The following is a 19,413-nucleotide window of genomic DNA, read 5'->3' as shown; positions in this document are numbered from 1 at the left end:
AGGGGTATAATATGGACAGTGTTATATAGGCTTTATAACAGTGGTATTATAATATGGACAGTGTTATATAGGCTCTATAACAGTGGTATTATACTATGGACAGTGTTATATAGGCTTTATAACAGGGGTATTATACTATGGACAGTGCTATATAGGCTCTATAACAGTGGTATTATAATATGGACAGTGTTATATAGGCTCTATAACAGTGGTATTATACTATGGACAGTGTTATATAGGCTCTATAACAGGGGTATTATAATACGGACAGTGTTATATAGGCTCTATAACAGTGGTATTATACTATGGACAGTGTTATATGGGCTCTATAACAGTGGTATTATAATATGGACAGTGTTATATAGGCTTTATAACAGGGGTATTATAATATGGACAGTGTTATATAGGCTTTATAACAGTGGTATTATAATATGGACAATGCTATATAGGCTCTATAACAGGGGTATTATAATATGGACAGTGTTATATGGGCTCTATAACAGGGGTATTATAATATGGACAGTGTTATATAGGCTCTATAACAGGGGTATTATAATATGGACAGTGTTATATAGGCTCTATAACAGTGGTATTATAATATGGACAGTGTTATATAGGCTCTATAACAGTGGTATTATAATATGGACAGTGTTATATAGGCTCTATAACAGGGGTATTATAATATGGACAGTGTTATATAGGCTCCATAACAGTGGTATTATAATATGGACAGTGTTATATAGGCTCTATAACAGGGGTATTATAATATGGACAGTGTTATATAGGCTTTATAACAGGGGTATTATAATATGGACAGTGTTATATAGGCTTTATAACAGTGGTATTATACTATGGACAGTGTTATATAGGCTTTATAACAGTGGTATTATACTATGGACAGTGTTATATAGGCTTTATAACAGTGGTATTATAATATGGACAGTGTTATATAGGCTTTATAACAGTGGTATTATAATATAGAGTGGTATTATAATATGGACAGTGTTATATAGGCTCTATAACAGTGGTATTATACTATGGACAGTGTTATATAGGCTCTATAACAGTGGTATTATACTATGGACAGTGTTATATAGGCTCTATAACAGGGGTATTATAATATGAACAGTGTTTTAAAGGTTTTCTGTATTTGAAAGTGTTTTTAATCCTGGCAGTGAATTGCCTTGTGGAGACATTAAAGAGATTAACCATTAAAGATTATTAAACATTAAAGAGATGTGTTTCCAAAGTATTTAGACCCCTTGACTTTTCCCACCTACAGCTTTATTCTAAAATGGATGAAATAGATGATTTTCCTCATCAATCTACATACAATAACCCATAATGACAAAGATGTATTTTAATTGTTGCAAATGTATATATATATATATATATTCATTTGCAACAATTTAAAAATATATATATATATATAAAAACAGAAATATCCCTTTGACATAATTATTCAGACTTTTTACTCAGGACTTTGTTGAAGCACCTTTGGTAGCGATTACAGCGAGTCTTCTTGGGTATGATGCTACAAGCTTGGCACACCTGTATTTGGGGAGTTTCTCCCATTCTTCTCTGCAGATTCTCTCAAGCTCTGTCAAGTTGGATGGGGAGTGCCGCTACACAGCTATTTTCAGGTTTGTCCAGAGATGTTCGTTCGGGTTCAAGTCCGGGCTCTGGCTGGGCCACTTTTTAGGACATTCAGATACTTGTCACGAAGCCACTCCTGCATTGTCTCGGCTGTGTGCTTAGGGTCGTTGTCCTGTTGGAAGGTGAACCTTTTTCTCAGTCTGAGGTCCTGAGCGCTCTGGAGCAGGTTGTCATCAAGGATCTCTCTGTACTTTGCTGTGTGCTTAGGGTCATTGTCCTGGTGGAAAGTGAGCCGTTGCCCCAGTATGAGGTCCTGAGCACTCTGGAGCAGGTTGTCATCAAGGATCTCTGTGTACTTTACTCTGTTCATTTTTCCCTCTATCCTGACCAGTCTCCCAGTCCCTGCTGATGAAAAACATCCCGCAGCATGATTCTATCACCACCATGCTTCACCGTAGGGATGGTGCCATGTTTCCTCCAGATTTGACAATTGGCATTCAGGCCAAAGAGTTCAATCTTGCGTTCATCAGACCAGAGAATCTTGTTTCTCATGGTCTGAGAGTCCTTTAGGTGCCTTTTGACAAACTCCAAGCGCTCTGTCAAGTGCCTCTTACTGAGAAGTTGCCACTTTGCCATAAAGGCCTGATTGGTGGAGTGCTGCAGAGATGGTTGTCCTTTTCCTCCGATTGCTCAGTTTGGTCAGGCGGGCAGCTTTAGGAAGAGTCTTGGTGGTTCCAAGCTTCTTCCATTTAAGAATGATGGAGGCCACTGTGTTCTTTGGGACCTTCAATGCTGCAGACATTTTTTGGTACCCTTCCCCAGATCTGTGCCTCGACACAATCCTATCTCGGAGCTCTAGGATAATTCCTTTCACCTCAAGGTTTTGTTTTTGCTCTGACATGCACTTGTAACGGATGTGAAGTAGGGTCCAGGCTTTTGTGGAGCGATGGATAACGATGCTTCGTGGGTGACTGTTGTTGATGTGTGCAGAGGGTCCCTGGTTCGAGCCCGGGTATGGGCGAGGGGACGGACTAAAGTTATACTGTTACACACTGTCAACTGTGGGACCTTATATAGACAGGTTTGTGCCTTTCCAAATCAACTACAATCCATTGAATTTATCACAGATGGACTCCTATCAAGTTGTAGAGACATCTCAAGGATGATCATTGGAAACAGGATGCATCTGAGCTCAATTTCCAGTCTCATAGCAAAGGGTCTGAATACCTATGTAAATAAGATATTTCTGGTTTTATTTGTAATAACTCTGCTAAAAATGTCTAAAGACCTGTTTTTGCTTTGTCATTATGGGGTTTTGTCTGTAGATTGATGAGATTTTTTTATTTATTTAATCAATTTTAGACTAAAGCTGTAACGTAACAAAATGGGGAACAAGGGATAAGGCACTGTAAGTAGTTATGGAAACGTGATTCAGCAGGTGATAGAGTTCAGAGTTGTTCTGTTGCACCTGCCCTGTGCACACACACACACACACACACACACACACACACACACACACACACACACACACACACACACAGCGTCTCACGGAACCACCACGATGTTTACCCACACATGGAACACTGCTGCCTAGCAACAGGCTTCGTGACAGAGAGGGAAGCCCTCAGGTTTGTTCATTCAGGACTCTGCTCCCCTAACCGTGACGTCAACACGAGTCACTCCCCTTGGCAACGAGCCTGAGGCCCCTATGACCTACTGAGGGAATTCTTTCACCTACACAATGACAGTTGAGAAAGATAAATAGTTGATGATTCACTTAGAGGACAAGGTGGTGCCTTCCCAAATGGCACCCTATTCCCTATATAGTGCCTGGTCAAAAAGTAGTGCGCTACATAGGGAATAGTGTGCCATTCAGGACATATCCAGTGAATGGAGAAAAAGGTGCCAACTGTGTTTTTACTAAGGAAACTCTAGAGCGAGTGAGCAAGACACAGGAGAAACCAGAATAGTTTTTACACCTCTAGAAATGAACAGACATTCTGAGGCCTGGTGTGTGGGCTTTGACGTGTGTGAGAAAATGTCCACTCACACACACTGAACAGTATTTGCCTACGTTGAGTTGAAGGGTCAACATTTTGGCCTTTGAAACCTGATGTTATGACACACGTCCTATGTATTTGCCTTTAAGGTCTGAAAGGCAGTATTTTTTTTTGTTGCCCAATGTGAGAACAGTTGTTTACCAGAAATACTGCCAAAATCTGTTTCTGTCATGAAGAGCTTATGTTCAACTCATATTCCCATCTCAAGAGATGTTACATTAATAAAACATTTAAAAAACTATAGTAAGTGCCTATTAAGTGCAAAATAAAGTAACAGGGTTGACTGTAACAGGGTTGACTGTAACAGGGTTGACTGTAACAGGGTTGACTCTAACAGGGTTGACTCTAACAGGGTTGACTGTAACAGGGTTGACTGTAACAGGGTTGACTCTAACAGGGTTGACTCTAACAGGGTTGACTCTAACAGGGTTGACTGTAACAGGGTTGACTCTAACAGGGTTGACTGTAACAGGGTTGACTCTAACAGGGTTGACTGTAACAGGGTTGACTGTAACAGGGTTGACTGTAACAGGGTTGACTGTAACAGGGTTGACTGTAACAGGGTTGACTCTAACAGGGTTGACTGTAACAGGGTTGACTGTAACAGGGTTGACTCTAACAGGGTTGACTGTAACAGGGTTGACTCTAACAGGGTTGACTGTAACAGGGTTGACTCTAACAGGGTTGACTGTAACAGGGTTGACTGTAACAGGGTTGACTGTAACAGGGTTGACTCTAACAGGGTTGACTGTAACAGGGTTGACTCTAACAGGGTTGACTGTAACAGGGTTGACTCTAACAGGGTTGACTGTAACAGGGTTGACTGTAACAGGGTTGACTGTAACAGGGTTGACTCTAACAGGGTTGACTCTAACAGGGTTGACTGTAACAGGGTTGACTGTAACAGGGTTGACTGTAACAGGGTTGACTCTAACAGGGTTGACTGTAACAGGGTTGACTGTAACAGGGTCGATGATTTAATCTAAAATCAGCCATAGATCCCAGTGTGACAGGGGAAATTTGTTGTGTGCAACAGAAGAAGGGGAATTGAATGCAAGATTAAAAAAATAAGTAGAGAGTGTCTTGCGCCCTGCACGCGCTGACCCACAGTTAAACTTCTAGTGTAGCAGGTTATGAAAAGCCCCCGTTGTTAGCCCCAATGTTAGGCTGCTGAAAATCCCTTTCTAAAAATCACCTGCCTAATGGGGCAACCAAAGGGTAGACTCAACTGGCCTGGCTTTACCATAAATGCCAGAAATCGTCTGTTTTTCACTTAACCTTTTACTGCAGTGGGATAAATCAAGTGTTTCTTGGTACAGTAGTCTTAAACAAATCTACTTTGAAACAAAAGTATCCACCTCACACACATGGTTATGGAATTTTTTAAAAATAAGACACCTGTACCATGTCAGATATAGAGTTGAAATGTATTGCATTTTAAGTTTGCATCCCAATATTACACTTTGCATCCCAATATTACACTTTGCATCCCAATATTACGTCACAGAAGACTGAAATATAACAAACCGTTTTACGTATAAACACTGAATTTTCTGCATTTAAAAAAAATATAAGTTTACTAATTATGAAATTATCAAAAATATGAATAACTTTCCACCCAGGAGGCCACTAAGTAATTTGCAGGAAAGGGGATGAAGCAGATATATCAGTTTGAGGCAAGGCCTACTGGAATTGTTTGCAGTTCAGTTGTTCTGTTTTTAACTCTACGTACGTGACTGTGTGCTGTGTAACACTAGTGTAGGCCTATGTGATGGTAGGTCACAGCATTGTGAAGTTCAACCTCACACTGTCATTAACATTCTGTGTGATGTGTAACACTAGTGTAGGCCTATGTGATGGTAGGTCACAGCATTGTGAAGTTCAACCTCACACAGTCATTAACATTCTGTGTGATGTGTACCACTAGTGTAGGCCTATGTGATGGTAGGTCACAGCACTGTGAAGTTCAACCTCACACTGTCATTAACGTTCTGTGTCATGGTGACAAAATGCACCATGACACAGAGTTTGGTTCCTTTGACATGTTGACTTATACAGCACATGATAGGCCGTGTTTTGATTCGATGTTGTCCTGGAAACCAATGCTGTTGTCCTGCAAACCGACTCATAAGAGACTGCTGATCAAAGTCTCAGAGGTCAGTGAGAATGTAAACGTCATACTACTGGACAGTAACGTTGATTGACACAGGGCTGCTAATTACATCAAACTGGTACAAAATATATAAACTCAGCAAAAAAAGAAACGTCCCTTTTTCAGGTGTTGGCATCATCATACTGTGGGGATATTTTTCAGTGGCAGGAACAGGGAGACTAGTCAGGATTGAGGGAAATATAAATATATGCTTTTGGGGTCATTATGGGGTATTGTGATGTCATAAGGGGGTATTGTGATGTCATTATGGGGGTTTGTGATGTCATTATGGGGTATTGTGTTTAGATTGATAAGGGGAAAAAACTATTGAATTCAGAATAAGGCTTTAACGTAACAAAATACATTCCGAATCCACTGTAGGTAAGGGTTTGTACGACTGAAATGATGTCAGCTAAACTGTGAGGGTCAGGAGTTTTTCCTGGACCAGGAAGTAAAAGTTCTGACATGAGTGGACATAGCATACAGTGACATGCATTGGTGGAAAAAATACCCAATTGTCATACTTGAGTTTGTTAGGCACACCACCCCATTCACGAAAATGGTTCGCTCCTACAGACAGAGAGCCACGTGGCCATGGCTTGCTATATAAAGCAAGCAGACAGGCATAGAGGCTTTCAGTTACTGTGCAATTTGAATGTTAGGATGGGCAAAACGAGTGACCTAAGCGTCATTGAGCGTGGTATGATCGTCGGTGCCAGGAGCGCCGGTTCCAGTATCTCAGAAACGTCTGGCCTCCTGGGCTTTTCACGCACGACAGTGTCTAGGGTTTACCAAGAATGGTGCAACTAACAAAAACCATCCAGTCAGCTCAGCGGCAGTCCTGTGGGTGAAAACAGCTCGTTGATGAGAGGTCAAAAGAGAATGGCAAGAATCGTTCTAGCTAACAGGAGGGCCACAAACAGACAAACAACGTCGCAGTATAACAGTTTTGCGCAGAACGGCATCTCGGAACACACAACTTGTCGGTCCTTGTCACGGATTGGCTATTTGCAGCAGACGACCACATCAGGTTCCACTCCTATCAGCTAAAAACAAGAAGAAGCTGCTCCAGTGGGCACAGATACACCACCAATGGACAATTGAGGAGTGGAAAAACATTGTCTGATGAATCCCAGTTCCTGTTGAGTCATGCTGATGGCAGTCAGGATTTGGCGTAAGCAGCACGAGTCCATGGACCCATCCTGCCTGGTGTCCACAGTACAGGCTGGTGACGATGGAGTAATGGAATGGTTTCCTGGTCCCTTGATACCAATTGAGCAACATTTGACTGCCACATCTTGTAGAGTCCTGCACCAAATAATTCATGATGTTCTGGAGGCAAAGTACTAGATGGGTGTACCTAATAAACTGGCCTATGCTCACCTAATAAACTGGCCTACTGATTGTATACTGTAGTCCTATGTAGCTTATACTGTATTTATCTTTTGATGCATATTGTTTATCCTTCGCAAGAAGATGAAGGGGGTGGGGATCAAGCTGCTTCCCTGTCTCACCCCACAGCCCCGGGGAAAGAACTGTAAATTCAACAGCACACATCGGGGAAAGAACTGTAATTTCAACAGCACACATCGGGGAATGAACTGTAATTTCAACAGCACACATCGGGGAAAGAACTGTAATTTCAACAGCACACCTGTTGTTTGTTTTACATTAACGACTCAATTCTTTCCAATGTGTCAATAATTGTAAATATATTTGAGTTTTCTCATGATTTGGTTGGGTCTAATTGTGTTGCTGTCATGGGGCTCTGTTGGGTCTGTTTGTGAACAGAGCCCCAGGACCAGCCTGCTTAGGGGGACTCTTCTCCAGGTTCATCTCTCTGTAGGGGATGACTTTGTTATGGAAGGTTAGCGAATCGCTTCCTTTTAGGTGGTTGTAGAATTTATCCCCTCTCTCATTATAAAGAGAAAGAGAGACACAGAGAGAGAGAGAGAGAGCGAGGGAGAAGGAGAGAGAGAGAGGTTTGGTTGTATTGTCTGATGTCCAAAACCACAGCTGCTCATCTGATGTTGTTCATAATTTTGACAGGATCTGTGTGTGCCTTTAACAGCTGCAGTACATGTAGTCACGTTCCACCAGAGCTTCGGTTTTACTCGTTGCTACTGAATATATTTGTTTTCCTTTTTTCTTGTTCCTCTGGACATTTGATTGGACGGCGTCTGGCTCTCTGCTCTGCCCGTGCCGTCTTTCGGAACCGAATGACATTTTAGCACAAGCAAAACAAAGATTTAAGGGTGAATTATTTTTGAATGACTGATCGTGTAAAAACCTCATGCGGCTTCCGGATTGCAAACATCTGTGCTCTGAGGCCGCATTGCAAACCATCCCCTCTAAATAGGGCTGTCTATTTCTGTTGGGCTGCAGGGAAACATGTGTTTGACATCAGTGTCACTCTCAGATGTTACTCAGTGGTGCGGTAGTAGGTCTTTCTTCACTCTGTCCCCTAAGGAGCTTCTGTCCCCGCTCCACTAGGGGAGATGGAGGAAGATTCATTATTGTTGTGTCCCAAACGGCAAAAATATTCCCTTTATAATGTGTTCCAAAGGGCAAAATATTCCCTTTATAATGTGTCCCAAATGGCAAAATATTCCCTTTATAATGTGTCCCAAATGGCAAAATATTCCCTTTATAATGTGTCCCAAATGGCAAAATATTCCCTTTATAATGTGTCCCAAATGGCAAAATATTCCCTTTGTAATGTACATTCTGATGACAAAGTCGGCTGTAACTATGCCCGGCCTAGCATTTAAAAAAAACAACTTTTTAACGCCCAACTGTTGAAACTAGCTTAAGGTAAAAATAAAAATAAATCAAATATACCTGATTTTCGAAACCTTTTAAATTGGATTTAGATAAATAGATGACTTTAGATAGATATAACTCATTGCCATTGAGTGCATTTCAAAGTGGTCAACCGTGTGGGGATTCCTATGGGTTGGGAGTGATCAGCCAATGATCAGTGAGTATTGTCTTCTTCAAATTGGTTTGCCTGTGGTTTGTAAACCAACGACTAAGGTAACATCCAGGAGCCAAGACAAAGATTTATACCAGGACGTTGGTCCCAAGACCCAAACTCAGTGAGTTGAGTTGAGATCATGAGTACGGTTCCATGCACACAACAACACAATCATTGTGGATAGTCAGATTAATATAATAGTTTGTTTGAAACGTTTACATGCTTTGCAAAAAATATAACATTTCCTGAATAATACTGTTTCCATGGACACATCTGAAATCAGGCTACCTGATAGGATGGCACTTAAATAAATGCAGAAAATTGCCAATCCAAATAAATGTTGTATCACAGCAGCCATGTTATGTTTGCGAAGCCTCTTTGATTCTGAATTGGAGAAAAAAAAAAAAGACTATTTCGAAGATATTTTTTTTCTTTCTGAACTCTCTTCACTCATAAGGAGGAGGCTTACGCTACCGGTGCTGGCACATGCACAGATAAAATACACTGCTGGAATGCCAATTAAGCTGTTTACGTGTCCTATTAATTCAAAAGATTGCTCAGAAAACCAGGTGTTTTATTTGGCTTATGCTTCCTTCGATATTGACCTTGTGCAAATGTTGATGTAAGCAGAGTAAAGTGTTTACTTGACTATTACTAGGCCATACTCGGCCTACTGACACAATCACTTTGAATTACTCCATGACAAGTTAAAGACCGGATTTATGTGGTTCCTTTCTTCAATTGTAAGAAACTCAAGTAAAGTAAAGTAAACTTCAGTACAGTATTGTACAGTACAGTAGAGTACAGTAAAGCAGAGCACAGCCCGGTAGAGTACAGTACAGTAGAGAACAGTAGAGCACAGTCCGGTAGAGTACAGTACAGTACAGTAGAGCACAGTCCGGTAGAGTTCAGTACAGTAGAGTAGAGTACAGTAGAGCACAGTCCGGTAGAGTACAGTACAGTACAGTACAGTAGAGAACAGTAGAGCACAGTCCGGTAGAGTACAGTAGAGCACAGAACACAGTACTCCACAGTACATTATAGAGGTCTATGTTTTGTCTAAATTGATGTCTATGTTTGGGCTCTTGGAGGGTGGCTATCCATTTTAATACTCTATATTTTTTCCTTAAGCACTTGTCCACTACCCACATGGTGGTCCTCTGTAGCTCAGTTGGTAGAGCATGGCACATGCAACTTTAAAATTGAGATAGCACAGGCAGCACCACTGAGGCTGTCACAGACGTCATAATGGCACAGAAACAAAGACAAGACCTCTATAAATCTCTATGGTGTAAATTGTTTAGGTCCTGACTGTTTTGGTTTGGACCATTTTGACGTATTTTGACCTTAAAAAAATCCCCATAGCTAACATATGGTTGGCTGTCTTTTATTTGGACAGATGCACATCCCAGAATACATGTATTTGTCCCAAAACCGTACTTTACTTATTTCTCGATATATAAGAGGTTCGGTAGTAAATGTCTTAAAAATACATGAAGATTTACCAACTTGCTCACTCATTTTCTCTTAAATGTTTGCAGACAGACTACTCATCATGTAGCTATGCTGGAGATGGGTGTAATCCCATACGTTTGTTAATGTCTTGGATTGAATTAGAACATCTCATGATATAAATTAATTACGTAAGTTTGGAGACCCCTACGTTTTTTTTCTTTCCAATTGTTTTTTTGGGGGGTTGGACTGCAATTTGTACCACTTCTGTAGAATTACCCATATAGGGGTTCCATTGAAAGATGGAACCGACAGAGAGGGCTGCCTCGCTTCTAGCCCTTAGGAAACTTTGCAGTGTTTTTATTTTGTTTCTTACATTGTTAGCCCATAAAATCTTAAGTGTTATTACATACAGCCGGAAAATAACTATTGGATATCAGAGTGATGTAAACTTACCAACACTACGACCAGGAATACGACTTTCCCGAAGCGGATCCTTTGTCCGAACCACCCAGGGCATTTGAACTGATTCCAGAGGCTGACCCAAAACAACGCCTCCGGGGAAGAGGAAGACAGAGCGGTCTTTTGGTCAGACTTCGGAGGTGCGCACACCACCCACCGCTTCTGAGTATATTACTCGCTAATGTCCAGTCTCTAGATAACAAGCTCAACGAAATCAGGGCAAGGATTACTTTCCAGAGAGACATCAGGGATTGTAACATACTCTGTTCCACGGAAACATGGCTCTCTCGGGATATGTTGTTGGAGTCAGTACAGCCACATGGATTCTTTGTGCGTCGCGCTGATAGGAATAAACATATCTCCGGGAAGAGGAAGGGCGGGGGTTGTCACGAGAATTTTCAATTCCAATGATAATAACTGACAGTCAATAGCTCTGACCAATCCCCGAGGTTTGTAAGACCAGGGGTTTAATAATAATTAGTCAAAGACTCAGTTTATGCAAAAAGAGAGTACAGTTTATTCAGAGACCGTTCTAAAGTCCATTATACAAAGACATCTATTTTATAGCTGCGCACATACTTCCACACAAACAGTAGGTATCCTACGAACATACTTCCACACAAACAGTAGGTATCCTACGAACATACTTCCACACAAACAGTAGGTATCCTACGCACATACTTCCACACAAACAGTAGGTATCCTACGCACATACTTCCACACAAACAGTAGGTATCTTAATCACATACTTCCACACAAACAGTAGGTATCCTAATCACATACTTCCACACAAACAGTAGGTATCCTAATCACATACTTCCACACAAACAGTAGGTATCCTAATCACATACTTCCACACAAACAGTAGGTATCCTAATCACATACTTCCACACAAACAGTAGGTATCCTAATCACATACTTCCACACAAACAGTAGGTATCCTAATCACATACTTCCACACAAACAGTAGGTATCCTACGCACATACTTCCACACAAATGGTAGGTATCCTACTCACATACTTCCACACAAACAGTAGGTTTCCTACGCACATACTTCCACACAAACAGTAGGTGAGTTTTATCCTTCTCCGTAGTTCTCACCACTGTGTATCACTACCCAGCCGACAGTTCCATTCCTCCGAGATTAGGGAGACCTTGAGAAGTGCTCCCTGTGCTCTCATAGGTTCCTCCGAGGCCTAGCCAGGTCGGTTCAAACACAGTTTTAATTGTTATTCTGTATTTTCCTAGGCACCCACATACAAGTTCACATCCTAAGCGACGCCTTGCTCAGACAGTCTGTGTTTTTCCACTATACAGATACATTGTTTAACCTAATTCCGACTAAAACTACATACATCATCAGATTATAATTTTATGATTCTAATCAATTTCATACAGTTATAAGGTTTCAGAGTGGAATTATTTTATTATTATCTTTCAACATATACATTATTTTATCAGGGGTGTATGTTTCATGATTAACAACTCATGGTGTAATTGTAACAACACACAGGAACTCAAGTCCTTTTGTTCACCTGACCTAGAATTCCTCACAGTCAAATGCTGACCATAATATCTCCCAAGATAAGTATTTTCGGTTATTGTCACAGCTGTGTATAATCCCCCTCAAGCCGATACCACAACGGCCTTCAAGGAACTTCACTGGACTTTATGCAAACTGGAAACCATATATCCTGAGGCTGCATTTATTGTAGTTAACAAAGCAAATTTGAGAACAAGGTTACCTAAATTCTATCAGCATATAGACTGTAGCACTCACGCTGGAAAAACACTGGATCACTGCCACTCTAACTTCCGCAATGCGTACAAGGGTCTCCCCCTCCCTCCTTTCGGCAAATCTGACCACGACTCCATTTTGCTCCTCCCTTCCTATAAGCAGAAACTCAAACAGGAAGTACCTTGCTAAGGACTATTCAATGCTGGTCTGACCAATCGGAATCCACACTTCAAGATTGTTTTGATCATGCGTAATGGGATATGTTCTGGGTAGCCTCGGAGAATAATATTGATGTATATGCTGATTCGGTGAGTGAGTTTATAAGGAAGTGTATAGGAGATGTTGTAACCACTGTGACTATTAAAACCTTCCCTAACCAGAAACCGTGGATTGATGGCGGAATTCGCACAAAACAGGAAGTGTGAACCACCGCATTTAACCATGGAAAGGTGACTTGGAATATGGCCGAATACAAACAGTGTAGTTATTCCCTCCTCAAGGCAATCAAACAAGCAAAATGTCAGTATAGAGACTGTGACGACCCTCCCACTCTGTCTGCCAAATTATTTCTCTTTGCTCTTGTTTTCCTTACATGGCTCTCTCGGGATATGTTGTCGGAGTCAGTACAGCCACATGGATTCTTTGTGCGTCGCGCTGATACAGATATGTGGTGGTGAGCTGCCACAACTCCTCACTCCATCTTACAGATATGTGGTGGTGAGCTGCCACATCTCCTCACTACAAGGACCAGTCCATCTTACAGATCTGTGGTGGTGAGCTGCCACAACTCCTCACTCCATCTTACAGACCTGTGGTGGTGAGCTTCCACATCTCCTCACTACAAGGACCAGTCCATCTTACAGATATGTGGTGGTGAGCTGCCACAACTCCTCACTCCAAGGACCAGTCCATCTTACAGATATGTGGAGGTGAGCTGCCACAACTCCTCACTCCAAGGACCAGTCCATCTTACAGATATGTGGTGGTGAGCTGCCACAACTCCTCACTCCATCTTACAGATACAGTGCCTGGCTGCATCTCTGATCAGTGTTCTCCTTGTATGAGCTGAAAGTTTAGAGGGACGGCCAGGTCTTGGTAGATTTGCAGTGGTCTGATACTCCTTCCATTTCAATATTATCGCTTGCACAGTGCTCCTTGGGATGTTTAAAGATTGGGAAATCTTTTTGTATCCAAATCAGGCTTTAAACTTCTTCACAACAGTATCTCGGACCTGCCTGGTGTGTTCCTTGTTCTTCATGATGCTCTTTGCGCTTTTAACGGACCTCTGAGACTATCACAGTGCAGGTGCATTTATACGGAGACTTGATTACACACAGGTGGATTGTATTTATCATCATTAGTCATTTAGGTCAACATTGGATCATTCAGAGATCCTCACTGAACTTCTGGAGAGAGTTTGCTGCACTGAAAGTAAAGGGGCTGAATAATTTTGCACGCCCAATTTTTCAGTTTTTGATTTGTTAAAAAAGTTTGAAATATCCAATAAATGTCGTTCCACTTCATGATTGTGTCCCACTTGTTGTTGATTCTTCACAAAAAAAATACAAGGAAGTGAAAAAAAAAAAAATACAGTTTTATATCTTTATGTTTGAAGCCTGAAATGTGGCAAAAGGTCGCAAAGTTCAAGGGGGCCGAATACTTTCGCAAGGCACTGTATGTGGTGGTGAGCTGCCACAACTCCTCACTCCATCTTACAGATCTGTGGTGGTGAGCTGCCACAACTCCTCACACTCCATCTTACAGCTCAACCAGCTCTCACAGTCCATTTCTCAAATGTCATTTCAATGTTTAAGGTTAAGTTTCTGGAATAGTTTATGGAATATCTGCACATTTTTGAAGGATAGGGCTTTTAGGCAATACCTGTAAAATCTTAACGTTGACATAAACTCTGAATGGTTAACCTAAGGGTTAAGTTTTGGGATGAGCATTAAAACAACATTTTCAAAAACAATATTACATTGCTGAATTTGAACATGCAATCATTGTCACCATAGTCAGATGCCTACACACATTCACTATCCCTGCCCACAATGCTGTAGCAATACCAAAACGTACTTGAAGGAAACAGTGCTCACTGTTGCCCCTTGTGGCCCGTTTCAACCTCATCTCCTGATGTCTTCAGACATGGAAGGACGTCAAATACTGACTTGTATCACGGCTGACCTGGCTGCCTGGCTGGCTGGCTACCTGGCTGCCTGGCTGGGTGAGCTGCTAGAACTCCTCACTGCAGGGTGTAAATAAACATTGGAGACACATCCTGGCTACTCACACAGACAGTCAGACACACTATCTGTGACCCAGTTTCTAGTGTGTTGCAATCATAACATAGTTGTGGTTCTGTAAAGAGAACGCCCTCCTACCACGCCCTTCCAGCACCTTCCTAGTTAGGAGACTAATATTATACCTTTATTTGAGGTCAAAGTAGAGCTCATTTTTAGGATCATTGATCACTCAAGGGCATGATTGGCTGGACAATCAATCCCAACAGTTTAGTTTTCTGCTGCTGACGTTCAGGTGACAACGGACCAGAGACAGCAGCAAACAGGTTGGGGGCTAAAGTACTGTAAGAGCAACGTTAGTTACTGAAGTTATACTTTAAATCCCTTCTTCTTGAGTGTTTCCATTTTGAGTAATGAAATCAAACCAAAGTTAGAAGTGTTTACTCTGCCTCACTGAGCCTCTCTACCCTGAGATTCCTCCTAGCTCTGGTCCATGGCAGTGGCCTCTCCCCAGTCTCTACTACAATACTGTACAGTAATGAAGGCCTACATTATCTGAAGATGATTGAGGTGAGCGGTTCAGCACTGTGATCTACAGCCAAATTGAGACAACTTTCAACATGTTTTGACGAGAGAGAGACAGTGGGGGAGAGAGAGAGTGAGGGAGGGAGGGATAGAGACACAAAACACGTCTGATATGCTGTTTATCAAAGCTGTTTGGATAAAGATTGAGAACGACAACGTTGCTGTTTCGATTTGTTCTGTTTAATGTATTTAATATTTGTCATATTGAATGCTAAAGCTTCGGTCCCTGTCTATATCCCCCGTCAGTCCAGAGGAAGAGGAGTGGAAGGGTTCCTCTCCCTGTAATTTCAGTCCTCATTTTTCCACCAGGACCAGTCCATCTTACAGATATGTGGTGGTGAGCTGCCACAACTCCTCACTACAAGGACCAGTCCATCTTACAGTGTGTTGGTGAGCTGCCACATCTCCTCACTACAAGGACCAGTCCATCTTACAGTGTGGTGGTGAGCTGCCACATCTCCTCACTACAAGGACCAGTCCATCTTACAGTGTGTTGGTGAGCTGCCACATCTCCTCACTACAAGGACCAGTCCATCTTACAGTGTGGTGGTGAGCTGCCACATCTCCTCACTACAAGGACCAGTCCATCTTACAGCTCAACCAGCTCTCACAGTCTCACGTCAGAATTAGACGTTCATCCACGTTTCTCAAACGTCAAATTTCAAAGTTGTTCCAAACGTCATATTTTAAAGTGTTCAAGGTTAGGTTTCTGCATTATCTGCACAATGTTATGGTTAGGGTATTTAGGCATTAACTGTGCAATCTTAAGGTTAGACATGAACTCTGAATGGTTAACCTAAGGGTTAAGTTTTGGGATGAGCGTTAATACAAATATGTAAAAAAAACAGCTTTCTATGACTGGATTTGAACATGCAACCACTGGCACCAGAGGACGATAATTACATACAACTGCCATCCCTGCCCACAATGTCCTAGTAAAACCTGAAACGTACTTGAAGGTAACAGTGCTCACTGCTGCCCCTAGTGTCCAGTTTCAACCTCTTCTCCCAACGTCCTCACACATGGAAAAACGTTGAATACTGATTTGTATCACGTGCGACCTGACTGGGTGAACTGCCACAAGTTCTCACTGCAAGAACCACACCATTTTATAGCCATGTGTGGGGAGCTGCTAAAACTCCTCAATGCAGGGTGTGAATAAACACCAGACACACATCCTGGATACTCACACACGGACAAGTGCACACACAAACACACGCTATGTTTTGGTGAAATATCAGGACTTTTTGGAGTGTCAAAATGTTTGACCATTAAAAATCCTATTTACCCTAAAAACCCTAATCCTAACCTTAACCCTTAACCTAACCCTAACCCTAACCAAACCTCTAAAAACCCTAATCCTAACCTTAACCCTTAACCTAACCCTAACCAAACCTCTAAAAACCCTAATCCTAACCTTAACCCTTAACCTAACCCTAACCAAACCTCTAAAAACCCTAAGGCTAACCGTAACCACAAAAGCCCTAACCTTAACGCTTAGCCCTAATCTTAACCCCAAAACCCTAAATCTAACCCTTCAGCTTAAAATAGCTTTGGAACAAATTCAGGACCTGAAAAAAGACATGGAGAAAAACAGGACATTCAGGTGAAATGTTAGGACATTGAGATCCTGATAATGTAGGAACACACATGCACGCACACACACATTCTCTGTGACCCACTTTCTAGTGTGTTGCAATCATAACATAGTTGTGGTTCTGTAAAGAGAACGCCCTCCTACCACGCCCTTCCAGCACCTTCCTAGTTAGGAGACTAATATTATACCTTTATTTGAGGTCAAAGTAGAGCTCATTTTTAGGATCATTGATCACTCAAGGGCATGATTGGCTGGACAATCAATCCCAACAGTTTAGTTTTCTGCTGCTGACGTTCAGGTGACGACGGACCAGAGACAGCAGCAAACAGGTTGGGGGCTAAAGTACTGTAAGAGCAACGTTAGTTACTGAATTTATACTTTAAATCCCTTCTTCTTGAGCGTTTCCGTTTTGAAATCAAACCAAAGTTAGAAGTGTTTACTCTGCCTCACTGAGCCTCTCTACCCTGAGATTCCTCCTAGCTCTGGTCCATGGCAGTGGTCTCCCTACAGGCTTTGATACATTAGAGTACCACAGTATGAGTCATAATATCTATATAACCTTGCGGTCAAACAAGGAAATTGTTCCAATCTTTCTCCACCATTCATTTTCCCATAGGGGAATTCAGAAACACTGTGTTTGGTGTAGGCCTACCCTGGAATGATGTTTTGATAACCATGTAAATCTCTCTAGGACAAGGTGACTTTTATCAATATATTCACCTGTATTTACCCCCCCCCCCCCCCCCCCAAATGAAATGCTAATATGGCTATCATAAAGAACCAGAAATGCCATGATGACCAGGATGAGACTACCGAATCGAGGCAAAGGTAAGAACCTCCGGATTATCAATCTAATGTGGGCTAAATTGACTAATTAATAAATTGGCAACGATTGGAACAATTTCCCGGTTTTGACCGCTAGGTTTCATGGGTATTGTGACAGCTCAACTGTGTGTGTGTGGGGGGGGGGGTCTCTAGAAATGCACAATAACGATACGCCATCTGAAGATGATCTCTTTCAATATCACCATTAGGTCAGGAGGATGTTGAGAGTAGCATCGTTTAAAGGGTAAGGCAGAAATAGAACGTGGGTTAAACCACAGGAAGAAACGTTGAAACACTAGACCCTCTGAAAAGACATAGACACTGACCAAATGATGGGCTCTACATAGGTTTTAATAGCCCCCTTTGAAGGAGTACGGTTTGTGTGAGTGTGTGTGTGTGTGTGTACGTGTGCAATAACTACTGTGGGATGGGTACACTGACATTATCTAGCTCTCCAACCAAGGTGCATGAATTGAGAAGCATGTGAAGTGAAGAGGAAATTCAACAAGTCTTAGAAGACAGTGGAAGATGAAAAACTGTATTTATTATTTTTTTTAAATAATAAAACCAATGTGTTTCGGTGCTTGGCTTTTATCAGGGTTTTTCCTCTGTAACTAATAAACCAGTCAGGATCAATATCACCTCTCCTTCCACAGTCTTTTCACCGTAATATAGACATCTCTATCTCTTCACCTGGCTGTGTGATATTAGAGGTGTGTCCCTCCTGCTCTCAGTTTCAGGCAGCTGTAGGTGTGTCGATGTCCTCCTGACAGGCACACTTCTCCCTTCGGGCAAAAAATGTCAACATACATAATTATTCTGAAGTTTGGGCTAGTTTCAATCCGATCGCCAATTTTTGGCTATGCACCTTTCAAAGGCAATGTTTCCGAATTTGCGGAGACTTGCATTTACGGTTAAACAGCTGCCTATATCGGCTCAATCGGGAATATACTTTTGAATGTCAATTGCACTACGACGCAGTCCGGTATGAATTTAGACATTTATCAATGTAATCACATTGCATCAATGTGGCTCTTTAGTTTAATTATTTAAAAATACACCCTGTACACAGTTTGTGTCTCATTTTGACCCCGCTTCTTACCTGCAGATCATTGATGGGTGGAGGTTTTTATTTAACTAGGCAAGTCAGTTAAGAACAAATTCTTATTTTTAATGATGGCCTACTGGGGAACAGTGGGTTAACTGCCTTGTTCAGGGGCAGAATGTCAGATTTTTACCTTGTCAGCTCAGGGATTTGATCCAGCAACCTTCCAGTTACTAGTCCAACACACTAGTCACTAGGCTGCCTGCCGCCCCACTAGGCTGCCTGCCGCCCCACTAGGCTGCCTGCCGCCCCACTAGGCTGCCTGCCGCCCCACTAGGGTACCTGCCGCCCCACTAGGCTGCCTGCCGCCCCACTAGGGTACCTGCCGCCCCACTAGGGTACCTGCCGCCCCACTAGGCTGCCTGCCGCCCCACTAGGCTGCCTGCCGCCCCACTAGGCTGCCTGCCGCCCCACTAGGCTGCCTGCCGCCCCACTAGGCTGCCTGCCGCCCCACTAGGCTACCTGCCGCGCCACTAGGCTGCCTGCCACCCCACTAGGCTACCTGCCGCCCCACTAGGCTGCCTGCCGCGCCACTAGGCTGCCTGCCGCCCCACTAGGCTGCCTGCCGCCCCACTAGGCTGCCTGCCGCCCCACTAGGCTGCCTGCCGCCCCACTAGGGTACC

This window comes from Oncorhynchus mykiss, chromosome 8 (assembly GCF_057628025.1).
Source record: "Oncorhynchus mykiss isolate SJ-2025 chromosome 8, ASM5762802v1, whole genome shotgun sequence".
NCBI classification, from domain to species: Eukaryota; Metazoa; Chordata; class Actinopteri; order Salmoniformes; family Salmonidae; genus Oncorhynchus; species Oncorhynchus mykiss.
The sequence above is the reverse complement of the archived record's forward strand: the minus strand, read 5'-3'. Positions refer to the sequence as shown.